Source organism: Falco rusticolus, chromosome W, assembly GCF_015220075.1.
Source record: "Falco rusticolus isolate bFalRus1 chromosome W, bFalRus1.pri, whole genome shotgun sequence".
Classification (NCBI taxonomy): Eukaryota; Metazoa; Chordata; class Aves; order Falconiformes; family Falconidae; genus Falco; species Falco rusticolus.
In genome coordinates, this window is record NC_051209.1 from 21,564,011 (window position 1) to 21,577,479 (window position 13,469).

At 42.7% G+C, this 13,469-nt stretch overlaps 1 protein-coding gene across 5 annotated transcripts in view; it reads left to right on the plus strand.

Moving 5' to 3' along the window:
• LOC119140661 (tyrosine-protein kinase Fer-like) overlaps positions 1 to 13,469 on the plus strand; it is a 218,753-nt gene that overhangs the window by 25,246 nt on the left and 180,038 nt on the right. The window lies entirely within an intron of this gene.

Below are 13,469 nucleotides of genomic sequence, written 5' to 3' on the forward strand. Positions count from 1 at the left end.
ATCTTCAAGTTAACAACATTAACATATCTCATGCCTGGACAGCTAGCACACTCCCTATGTCACCCATTCAAGGATTTAGTGCATCCTCAAGTAAACAATAAGGGTCTCCTCAGATAAACATGAGCACACTGTTCTTTAAATAAATCATATATGGCCCATTATTCATTCCCTCCTTTTCTAACAACTATTGTAAATTCTTTTACAACTATAAAAAAATCACTATGCCCTATGATCATTCTTTGACAGCACCAAACAAAACATTGAAGTAATACACATATTGGTATTCCTAAAACTATTACAATGAGTATTATAACAAAAGCATGCTTTAACCATTCCAGACTAGGTAACCACGAAGTTAATTTGTCCCATATAGCCTTAAAATTCCATGATAAGTCATTTTTAGTAATTTCACGTAAAATCTGAAACCTGTTCCATATCTTATGGATATCTGTTTCAATTTGATTACTTTGTTCTACGTATATATCCAGTAATCATTCCACCCATCAGATTGGGAACAAGTGTTTTGCCCTGGGTTTCCAGGACATGCTCCCCCTGTCTTGCTTCGAGCTTTCCAAGGACATTTATTATCACTTCAGCAGCACCAGATAGGGTCCTTCCCACTTTTCTTCCAAAGGTTTCCCTGAAAAAGTCTCTATCACCAGATTTAAAGGAATAGACTGGTTGATCTAATCCTCTGGCCCTTGTTAATTGTCTCTGGAGGGCCTTCACATATTCACACAAATATCTGTCTCCTAACTGCCTTAAATCTTCTCCGGCAAATTGTAACTGGTATGGTCTCCCATATAATATTTCAAAAGGGCTCAAATTCTCCTTTGTTCTCAGTTTAGTTTGTATTCTTAATAATACCAAGGGAAGAGATTGTGGCCAAGTTAGATTTGTCTCTTGTTCTATTTTAGCTATTTGTTGTTTGATTAAATGGTTCATTTTTTCAACCTGTCCACTTGCTTGGGGCCTATAAGGAGTGTATAATTGCCAATCTATTCTTAATACTGTACTCACTTGTTGTATTATTTTGGCACAAAAGTGTGAGCCTCTATCAGAAGAGATTGTTGCCGCAACCCCAAAGCAGGGGATAACTTCATTTAACAATCCTTTCGTTACCTCTCTTGCTTTATTTGTTCGACAAGGGAAAGTTTCTGGCCAACCTGAAAACATATCAGTCATAACTAATAAATATCGGTACCCCCCTTTTCCTGGGAGTTCGGAAAAATCAACTTGACACTGTTGTCCTGGATAATTTCCTCTACTAATGTTCCCTAGTTTTTTTCTATTTGCTGTATTGGGATTATTACGTAAACACACTTTGCATTGCTGAGTCACCTGTTTTATTACAGTATATAAGTTTTGCCCTATCAGTTTCTGATTTAGACTTTTATATAACATATCAGCTCCCCAATGAGTCTTATTATGTTCTGTTAGGGCTGTGGTCCATATTTAATTGGATGGTACCACTATACGGCCATCTGTCAAATAAACCCACTTATTTAATTCTATCTTACCATTCATGTCCTGAATTAGCTTTAGGTCTTCTTTAGAATAGTTTGGCTCCTGATCTGTACTTACAGTTTGGATTTTACCGTCTGGTATTAAGGATAATTCCTCCTTTCCCACCTCCTCTGCTACTTGTCTGGCCTCATGGTCGACCAGGCGGTTTCCAATTTCCAAATTGGTGCCTCCTTTCTGATGTCCCTGGCAGTGCATAATAGCAACTTTATCGGGACATTTTATCGCTTTCAATAGCTTCAAGATCTCTTGAGCATGTTTTATCTGTTTCCCTTGTGCAGTCAGTAATTCTCGTTCTTTCCAAATTGGTCCGTGTGCGTGGACTACTCCAAACGCATACTTCAGTCTGTCCAAATATTTATTTTTTTCCCTTCTGCCAGTTCTAATGCCCGAGTGAGGGCAATGATTTCCGCCTTCTGAGCAGAAGTTCCTGGAGGTAAAGGTTTAGATTCGATTACCTGTTGTGAGGTTGTGATTGCATATCCTGCTTTACGCTGTCCTTGTTTCACAAAACTGTTCCTGTCTGTATACCACGAGTCATCGGCGTCCTCCAGCGGTTCCTCTTTACGGTCCGGCTGGCTAGAATATATGGCTTCTATGGTCTCAATGCAGTCATGTGTTACCGGCTTGCTCGGGGCCCCACTGAGGAAGGAAGCTGGATTTATAACGTTAGTAACCATGATTTCAGCATCATCCTGTTCCACTAGTATAGCTTGGTACCTCAGAAATCTCTGAGGTGAGAGCCAATGATTTCCTTTCTGTTCCAGAACCATTGAAACAGTGTGAGAAACTAACACTGTTATCTTTTGACCTATTGTGAATTTTTGGGCTTCCTGAATATTGATGACGACTGCCACAACAGCCCGAAGGCATCCTGGCCATCCCTTGCTTACTTCATCCAATTGCCTGGAGAAATAAGCTACTGCCCATTTATACGGACCCAGCTTCTGCGCCAGTACCCCTAAGGCTATTCCTTGTCTTTCAGAAGAGATTAGCCAAAATGGTTTTGAAAGGTCTGGTAGTCCCAAAGCAGGAGCTCTCATTAGTTCCCGTTTAAGTTGTTTAAAGGCACTTCGCGCTTCTCCGGTCCAAATTAATTTTGACTGATTTGTTTTTACTAATTCATATAACAGTTTCACCATTATCCCATAATTATATATCCAAAGTCGACACCAACCTGCCATACCCAAAAATGTTCTCAATTCCTTTACCGTCTGAGGTTCTGGAGTTTGACAAATTGCTTCTTTTCACTCAGTTCCGAGTTCACGTTGTCCTCCTGATATTTCAAGTCCCAAATAGGTCACATGTCGTTTAACCAACTGGACTTTCTGTTGGGAAACTCGATACCCACTTAATCCCAAAAAGTTAAGAAAGCTTACAGTCCATCGAACACAACTTTCTCTAGTCTCTGTAGCAATCAATAAATCATCTACATACTGTAACAGGACTCCTTCTTTGTCAGGTGATTCCCAAGTCTCAAGTTCCTTCGCCAATTGATTTCCGAAAATTGTAGGGCTGTTCTTAAACCCTTGGGGTAATACTGTCCAGGTAAGCTGTGTCTTCCTGCCTGAGTCGGGGTTTTCCCTTTCAAAGGCAAATATATTTTGACTTTCTGTAGCTAAGGTTAGGCAAAAGAAGGCATCCCTTAAATCCAGTATGGTAAACCAAACTTGATTATCTTTTAATTTAGTTAGCAAAGTATAAGGGTTTGCTACTACTGGATGTATATCTTCAGTGATTTTATTTATGGTCCTCAAATCCTGGACCAGCCTATAGCTTTTTCCATCTGCCTTTTTGATTGGCAATATGGGTGTGTTGTACTCTGATTCACATTCGACTAGTATTCCATGCTGTAGAAATCTATCAATTATCTCTTTAATCCCTTTCCTATCTTCGAGCCTCAGGGGATATTTTTTAACCTTAATGGGTTTTTCTCCTGGCTTCAGTTTAATAATTATTGGGGCTGCATTTTTAGCTTTTCCAGGAACTTTAGTAGCCCAGATTCCTGGATATACTTGGTCTATGATTTCTGAAGGTTTTTAGATTCAGTTTGCATTAATGCCAGACTCAAAACATTAATTAATTGTTCTTCTCCTATTCTTAATTCCATTTTCCCTTTTTCAAAGACAATTTCTGCTTCTAATTGTTCTAACAAATCTCGACCTAATAAGGATTTTGAGGATCCAGGTAGATATAGGAACCTATGTATCCCTATCTGTTTTCCCAATTTATATTTCAATGGTTTTAAGAAAAAGGCTTTTTCTTGTTGGCCAGTAGCTCCCATCACAGTCACAAATTCTTTATCCTCTGGTATTAGTTTTTGGTTCAGCACTGAATAAGAGGCTCCTGTATCTATCAAAACTTCCATTTCCCGCTCCGCATTCCCTAGCTTTATTTTGACCAGGGGATCTGCTAGGTTAGATTCCCCCAGTTCTTTTCATTGATCAGGGGTAATGCTGGCTATCACAGGCTGGGCTCCGCTCCGCTTAGGACACTGTCCTTTCCAGTGACCTATTTCCTTACAATAGGCACACTGATCTGATCTTAAGGGCTGCCGAAGTCCTCCCCGCCTTCCAACTCCCTGACCTCTGCCTCGAAGGGGCTCTTCCTGTTTTCTTAATGCAGCTACTGTAGCTGCAGCAATAGTTTGTCCTAATTTCTGCCTTTCATCCCCTTCTCGATTTCTAAATACTCTCCAAGCCTCTTCCACTAACTTTTCCAAATCTCTTATATCTGGTTCCTTCAATTTCTGGAGTTTCCACCTTATATCCTCGGTGGACTGTCCTAGAAACAGTGAAACCAGATGTTGTTTGCCCCCCTCAGATGAAGGGTCTAAAGTGGTATACTTTTGCATAGCTGTTCTTAATCGGTCGAGAAAATCTGTAGGAGTTTCAGATTGTCCCTGTTTTATCGTATACAATCTTGACCAATTAACCGATTTTGGTATTGCAGTTTCTAGCAATTCTTATCCATTCTTGATATCTTTTTAACAATCGATAATCATTTTCATTATTATAATCCCAGTTAGGGTCTGCTCTTGGCACATGAACTTCTACCGTACCTGGTAGAGCTCCCATCACTGTTTGATTCTGTACCTGTGTCCGAGCAGTTTTAATTACTAGTTGTTTTTCTGTCTCAGATAACGCAGCTAGCATTATTACTATATCTTTCCATTCTGGATCTAAGTTTTTTACAATTAGCTCAAATCTTTTAGCAATTGCCTCCGGATCATCTCGGTACCCTTTTACTACTTCTTTCCAGGAATCCAGATCATTTGTTGTAAAGGGTACTTTTATTCTGGCAGGACCGTTAGTTCCCATAGCTTGCTGCAAAGGAGCTTGAATTATCGGACCTGTCCTGCTCCGAGTACGAGCAGTTACTGGAGTAAATTCCTTTTTACCTAATTCATCACTTGTCCCTTCAGCTGCCGCTTCTCTACCTGCATTGCCATTTTTGTGCGCCGGAGACAAGGGTGGGACAAAATCTTCTATCCTATTCTCTGGTTCATTCAATTTTAAACATCTTTGTCCAATACTACATGCTGAACAACATCTCTTCATTCTCCTGACACTGTCTCCCCTCTGATCCTTTTCCATTGCTAATATTAAGGGATCTTGTGGAGCTAGGTTAATACTGCACTCCTTTAGCCACTCTGGGTGGTTCCTCAAAGTAAAGAACATATCAGCATACATTACTTCATCCCATTTTTCCTCTCGCCTTAAAAATAACATTATTTGTAATAAAACATTATAATTCAGTGTCCCATTTAAAGGGCCATTTTTCTCCGTCCCCTAACTTATACAGGGGCCACCACTGATTGCAGTATTTAACCAAAGTTCTCTTATTCACGCTTCCTCCGGGTTGCACTCCTATTTCCTTCCAGTGATTTAGAACACATCCCAACGGACTCTTTCTTACTATTCCACCACTTTGTTTTCCCCCCATAATATCTCAATTGCTATCCCAGCCGCAGACCACTCTAATTTCACTTACAGCTCACTCTCTCTTATCCCAAGACGTCCAAACCTTACAGTTAGGGCATTCAATGTCTTGTCCCCACCATACATACAATAATTCTTTACACCATATACACTTTAAAACATATAGAGGTTTACATTCACCCCTCAGATGTTCAAGACAATAATCACACACCAACATTCATATTATACAAAAATGTTCGCACATTTCCAACATAAAGTGAAGTATAATATTTAATATTAATCCTATAATTATAAATCTTACATACACGGATTGACTCCAAATTATCAAACGTTTCAGTCTTCCGACTAAAACACGGATTTCCAATATTACCTTAATATTAAAACAACTACTAAAACAGAATCAAATACCAAAACAGAATCAGATTTCAAATACCAAAACAGAATCAGAGTTCAAATACTAAAACAGAATCAGAGTTCCGATATTACCTCAATATCGAAACAAATAACAGAATCGAATATCAATCCTATGTATATGGATTGGCTCCGAATTACCCGAAGTTTTAGTCTTCAGACTAAAACATAAATTACCAGATCAGAATCAGATGTATGCCTGCGGTGCTAGCTACCCGGCATACGCCACCCTGCATAAGCACACAGAAATCTTATGACTTACGGACAGCTTTACAGACGGACCAGTCCCCAGAACCAGAAATATCCAGAACAAAACAGTACTGTTCTAAATATAACATTAATATAATATAATATTTGAATAAAGATAGTACCTTTGCTCTGCAAGATGGAGTCCTTGTCTGCTCCTGCGGTGATCCAGATGAGACGAGGAGCCCCTCTGGGAAAATCCCCGGGGGTACCCTAGGGAGTCCCCGCTCTCAATGGGTCCCGCAGCCGAGCAGAGGAGGTCCCACCTGGGTCGCCAAATTGATTCAAAGAATCTATCACCACTATTCGAGTGGGCGGAGGTTATCTTTATTCGACAGCGCTGGGCGCATGGGGGATCGCTCCTCCAAAGTCATGCACACCAAGGGAGCCTTTCAGTCCCCTCTTTATACAAGTCACTCATGTCTATTCATTAACTTTCTGGGAACTCATTAACATATATTGCACCTGGACGATTAGCACATTCCCATTCAAGGATTTAGTATATCTTCAAGTTAACGATAAGGGTCTCCTCAAATAAACATGAGCACACTGTTCTTTAAATAAATTATATATGGCCCATTATTAAAAACTCACCTGTTGGGAGAAGGGTTCGCCGGAGTCAAGAAATTACTCAATATGAGTTATGCATCTTGCTCATCTTTATTAGTTTCTAACACTACTTATATAGACTCTATACACATGCATATTCCCAAAGCAGAAATATAATTGGTTATTAGCCTCTAAGCGCACGCTGTTCTCACACCCCTAATTATCATGACTAAAATAAGCATTCTATCCATGTAGCTATTTGCGTTACTATGCTTCAGCCTTGCGGTTTGCTACTCCCTATATTCCCATACCGCTCCCTATCTCTCTTGGCCTTGCACCTGCCTTCCCAGCAGCTGTAGCTTGTTACAGCCACGGCCTTTTGGCACAAACTTTGTCTCAGGATTCAAGAATAGCTCAAGGCTACTTTCTTGTTAACTTCAGCACAGCAACTTCAGTACAATTCTAATTACAGGCCTATTCTAATACCAGGCCTGGATTGTGCAGATCTTCAGAGACTCTAAGGCCACGCTTCTGCAGCCATTCTTCTACAATTCCCCCTTTTTTCTTATGCACAAGCCAGGCCTGGCTGGTTATGTTAAAAACTGCTCTCTTTAAACAAGAAAAAACACAGCTAAAAACTAAAAACATTACAACAATGATTATAACAAAGCGTATTCCTTCCATCAATAACATCTTTAACCAACCTGTTGTGCCCAATCCTCTCAACCATTCATCAAAGGGATTATCATCAGCAAGAATATGCTTCATGTTTCCCTGCAGTTGTGACAACTTCTTGTGCATAGATATGGAATGATCGGAAAGGTTCATACAACACATCCCTTCAAAATCCTCACAACCGTGTCCATGTGCTAATAACAAAAAATCTATTGCAGCTCTATTTTGTAACGTATCATGCCTAACACTATCTACATCAAGCAATAACGAACTTAAAATCTGCGATGTAAGATTAAATTGTTTCTCTCCCCAGCATGCTAACCTTCGTATATTTTTAGCATTTAATGCAGCCATTGCTCCCAGCATAAATATGGAGGCTAAGACATTTGCTGTTACTGAATGTAGATTGACTCGGTCATTACACGTTTCATCAAAGGTGCGCAGTGCCCTCCGTGATCTATGAGATTGTGGAGTTATTTTTAATAAGTCTTTCATATGTGGAGCAAACAAAGTCAAACGCCCTAAATAACATGGTCCACCGACAGGATACAAAGGAATCCCTGGCCACGCTCTGTCCCCACATATCAAAAAGACTCCCGGTGGCAGCTGATAACCCCCTGATACATTTACATGGAAACCCCCAGTTTTCAATTCACCCCAAATAGGTGAACCGGTTAGATTTTGAAACCCTGTATAAAACCCCCGTTCACCTTGACGTGTTAGCCATAACTGCCACGGGTCACCAAACCAAATTACTCCAGTGCCATTCACGGGTTGAAGTGGTGATGACATGCGGGTACAGTCTGCCATATCAGTTGCAGTAACATTAACATATTCAACAGGTACAACGCTAGCCAATAGGACTAGCTCCTGCAAAGGTAAATGATGTGGCTGATTTAAGTTCTCAATAACCGTCTTCTGCCACGCTGCATTACGCACAGAAGGCCAAACATATTGCCCATTCAGACTCATACATTTACCATTCTGATTGGAAGTCAGATCCACTGTTTTAACATTCCAAAACCCATCAAAGTTTTTTTCATTCTCTTGCAGGGGAATACCAATTAAACAAGTTCTAAAGGGGTTGTCATCTTGTTGCAGACTCAAACAAAAGCCTGTTACTCCCGTGATATTTGCCCATGTCACCCATATGTTTTTTCTAGGCAAGATGTCAAAAATACTTTGGCCAATGGGTCATCAAGACCGTAAACCAAGTCCACCACTTAAACATGTTTAGTCCTACAATTTCCACCTTTTTTTTTTTTTTTTCATTCCACCCCACAAATCTGTGCTTTCACAGATTCTGATGATGTATACTGTCTCCAATCAGCATGGTATTACACTAGTCGTATGCTTTCTCTTGCTTCATGCCCGGCTACCAATCAAACACATACACTCTTTACACCATTTACATTTAAACTTTGGCTTACAGAACCATTTTACCCCACATAGCATACATCGGCACAATACCCACGTTTTACATCCCTTGCAACACAGACAGTTTATTCTGTCTGCTCGCTCTGAGTCTTCTCTTCCGTCTTCTGATCTTGACATACAGGTCGCACAAACTTGCTAGGGACCCATCTAGGTCCTTTATCTGTGGAGATACAAAAATAACCTCTACCGATAAATAACACCGGATTAGGTCCTTCCCATATGCCTGAAGCCATATTTTTATACAGGACATTCAAACCAGGAACTGTAGTTGTTTGGTTCCCTCGTGCTGTTTGGTGATGTATAACAACAGGTGGTCCCTCTCTATCCTCCATAAGGGAGGGATAGTTTAAGGTAAACACCTTAGTCAACCCTTTAGTTCCATCTATGTCCTGCGATACTTTCTGTCTCTGAAGATAATCCTTCAGGGTATGGTTTGCCCTTTCAACAACTGCTTTCAGTTCTAAGGCTTGAAGGTTGTCCCGTGGTTCACCGGTGATCACTTGTTTCTGCCACTGATTATCGGATTGCCAAACACACGCAGCCTTCTTCATCTTTCGTCCTGCATCTGTAAACACTGTTGGCCCGTCAACTAGTCTTTTTGAGCATAATGGTCTCGCAATCCACTGATAATGTTCTAACAACTCCAGAGAGGTCCTTTTGGCCGGTTGTTGTGTACAAAACCTGTATAACCCATCAAGGCTTCCTGTATGGCTGTTGAATGTCTCAGGAGCCACTCATAACTATCACCACGGACTGGAATACTGATATCTGCTGGTTCAGTCCCACCAATTTCAACAATCCTGTCTCTTCCTTTTCTCACCAAGGCCGCTACTGCTTCAGGGTGACTTAAAATACGATGTCTGGGTTGCAATGGCAAAAACAACCACTCTAAAATGATTGCTGTATTTTCCCTCTTTTTCTTTTGCCATTTCAAAATAAGGGCAAAAGGTGAAGTGGCAACATTACAAACCAAAAAGATAACGGATGATTTGCCATTTGGCGACCACACCAGCCAGTCTGAATCTTGCAGGACACAACTTCTAGGGCAGCCCGCTGCTCTGGTGAACAAGTTTGAGGACTGTTGGCTTTTGTACCAGGATCGGAACAGTTGCAAATCATCATTAGTTGGTCTCTTTGTGTGTCATCAGGGTGTAAGGGAATTGTATAGAAAAACTCCAGTCTTTCAAGTCTATCACAACAGTTTGCCAAATCTGAGGGATCATCATAAAAGGTGGAAGAGCAGGTTGCAACACTCCCATCGCTAAAATCTGATCATTAACCTTCCATAAATCACGTCCCAGTCATGTGCATCAAGATTATTAATCAGTAGTGGACCAGCTAACGAGCTGGTCACCTGCCAATCACCCTCCAAAATAGCATCATGAATAACACCAGACCAATGCTGTAGAATTGGATCTTTTCTCGAGTTCAGCATCGGTGGGGTAGTTGGGCTGACTGGAGGAATTATAGGTATTGAAGCAGTAGGCAGGTTCATTTTAACTCGCTTTACCAGTTTTCTTAATTTATCTATTACCTCCTGTAAGGATTTCTCTGTATTGTTATCACAAGACTTTTCATCGCCTTCCTCCTCAAACCCGTCCGATGATGTTTCAGGACCAGAAGGATACGACATCGAAGGGCACTTTTGCCCTCCCTGACGTGATTGGTGCAGCAGGACTCTCTGCCCCGCCCTCCTGGGGAGGCTCGTCTGCCTTTTCCGCATTCGGCTCAGTTACCGCAGGCTCTTGAGGAGTAACTTCCGGTTTGTCCGCTGTCTTATCTAAAAGCTCCTGCACTATTGAACACGTAGGGGTGGACATACCCTTCATAGGACGAGTATGCTCAACTCCGAAAAGTGTAGCTAAGAGTGAAGGCTTAGGTGAATCACCCTTCTGCTCCACCGGCTTTTCTACCACATTTCACCCCAACGCTTCTAAGGCTGCCGCCGCTACCTTTTTTTTTTTTTTTTTTTCGTGCTCAGCGAAGTAAGGTCTCCACTTCTTTTTCTTTAACGCCCTCCCCTCTCCCAAGGAGGATGCCAGTTAACAGTTTAATTGCCGCGTCTAATTCCATCGCGGTCTTCTCAGAGCTCTCCCCTTTTACAGAAAGGGTATCAGCGCGGACAAGCCCCGCCGCGATTTACTCGTCGCGGTCTTCCGTAGTGCCCCCCCCCCCCCCCGACAGAGTGGAATTTAGCGTAGAGCCCTGCCGTGATTTACTCTACACGGTCTTACCACCGTCTGGGGTGCAATCTGCAGCTCCACGCCGAACTCTGGACTCCGCTTTTCGCCAGCAGCTGGGGGGATCCGTGGCGGTGGTTGGGCGGGCGAGCGGGGGGAGCCGCGGGGCACGGCACGGCACGGCACGCTGGCGGGGCGCGGGGAACTGTGCTGGTGTAAGAAGCAATCTGGCTAGCGAAGTACAGTCACTGGGTGTCATGATTTCAGAGTCAAACACTTAATTCAGCAGGTGCTTGGCTGGTTCTGATTGCAAACCATATTGTGTAACGGCTTGTCGCAGCTGCTGCATAAACTTCCAATCAAAAGGTTTCCACTGTGCGGCTGCTGTACCGTCTGGTAACGTGGTGGTCCGCACCGGACATGCAACAGCAGAAGCAGCCTGCCACTCTCCCGCCAATATAGCGTCTCGTATAACCCCAGACCAACAATTTTGGGGAGTGGCAGGCTGGAGGATAACGCCTTGGACATTACGACCGGCAGTAAGCAGATGGCATTCGTTCAGTTGCTGCAGCAAGCGGTTTAAGGTCCGGTCGGACGGTTTTGTTCGGAGACGGGGCATCGGGGCAGCTGAAGCTGTGGTGGGCTCATTTTCTTTATCGGACTCTGCGCTCTCATTCAGAGGTGCTCTCGGACCCGCCCTAGTACCCTCTTCCTCATCTAGCAGGGGGGGCGGCTCTCGGTAGCTTTCAGGTCGGCGTGGAGCACCCGTTGCGGCGGCACCCTCCGGTGTCGGGTGTAATAGCTCTGTCGCAGATTTTTAACAGGCACAATTATGCCTTTCGCAGACGGAACGCCTTGACCAAATAATCGGGTAGACTCCGACTTGGTTTCCCTACCGAGGAGGTCTGAAGCAGCCATAGCCATTTTTTTCTCTGCAACCATTGATCGTAAATGGTTCATGACCTCCCGCCAGGTTGGTCCCAAGTCCTTGGCCGACTTGCTGCCGCTAAGGATCGCATACCAAAGGGAATCCCCGATCTCTCGCCCCTCAGTCACACTAAACAGCAATTGCGGGTCTTTTAAGTGTCCTTTTTCCTTCGCCCACCTACAGAGCTCATGGAGCTTCTTTGTGCTCACGCTAGCCTCTCGCTTAGCAAGAATATCAGATAATAGCGTGAGTGCTGCCTCCCTTTCCATTATTGAGGGAAAAACGGTCTTACCGGTGCAGGTCCACGCACGACGTCAATGCCGGATTCAGACACCTTTACTTCTTACGGACGCCTTCCTGCTTGAACTCCTCTCAGCGATTCTCAGTTCGCAAAGCCCACCATCACAATGCAAAGGCAGAGTTTTTCCAGCTTTCCCGTCATTCAGGCGCCAATTGTTGGGAAAAGGGTTTGCCGGAGTCAAGAAATTACTCAATATGAGTTATGCATCTTGCTCATCTTTATTAGTTTCTAACACTACTTACACTACTTACTCGATACACATGCATATTCCCAAAGCAAACATATAATTGGTTATTAGCCTCTAAGCGCACGCTGTTCTCACACCCCTAATTATCATGACTAAAATAAGCATTCTATCCGTGTAGCTAATTGCGTTGCTATGCTTCAGCCTTGCGGTTTGCTACTTCCTATATTCCCATACCGCTCCCTATCTCCCTTGGCCTTGCACATGTCTTCCCTAACAGCTGCAGCTTGTTACAGCCACGGCCTGTTAGTACAACAAAGTTACTTGGTCTCAGGATTCAAGAATAGATCAAGGCCACTTTCTTGTTAACTTCAGCACAACTTCAGCACGATTCTGAATACAGGCCTATTCTAATTCCAGGCCTGGATTGTGCAGATCTTTAGGGATTCTATGGCCACGTTTCTGCAGCCATTCTTCTACAACAGTCTCCCGCTCTAATTTCTAATTATGCATTCCAACACTTCATAAATTGATTTTTCAATCGCTCCGTTCGTCTCTGACTGGCCCCTCGCGGGGAACACGTAAACGCAGATCGGGACTCCCCACTCGCTTCGCAGTGACACCGCGTCTCTCACACACATCACACTCTCCGGGCAGCCCTCAGTCACACAGGCATATGTTACATGGTACCGTACACTTACATACAACTCCAGGAACGCTGACGGTTCGCCTTATCACACAAAATACGCATTTCAATGAACAATTGCCATAAAACAGATTCTAATTTTTTTCTGGCCTTAAGCAGAGTGTTAAGTTTTCAGCTATTTTCCTAGAATTTCCAGATTTATTTTTTTTTTCAACATACATTTCATAACTCCAATTTTGAACATGTAACGAGACAACACATAGAACAAACAAGACACAGAGCGTGATTTCAGTTGTTACATCCTAGGAATTCCCCAAATCTTAAGACAACCTAAAGGAAGTTTTTAGCTTCCCAAATCTTAAGACAATCAAATATTCAAAACAAAGAATAAATATAAATACCTTTCATGTTGTGCAAAAGTCCTTGTCCACCTGTGTCAGAAGTCGA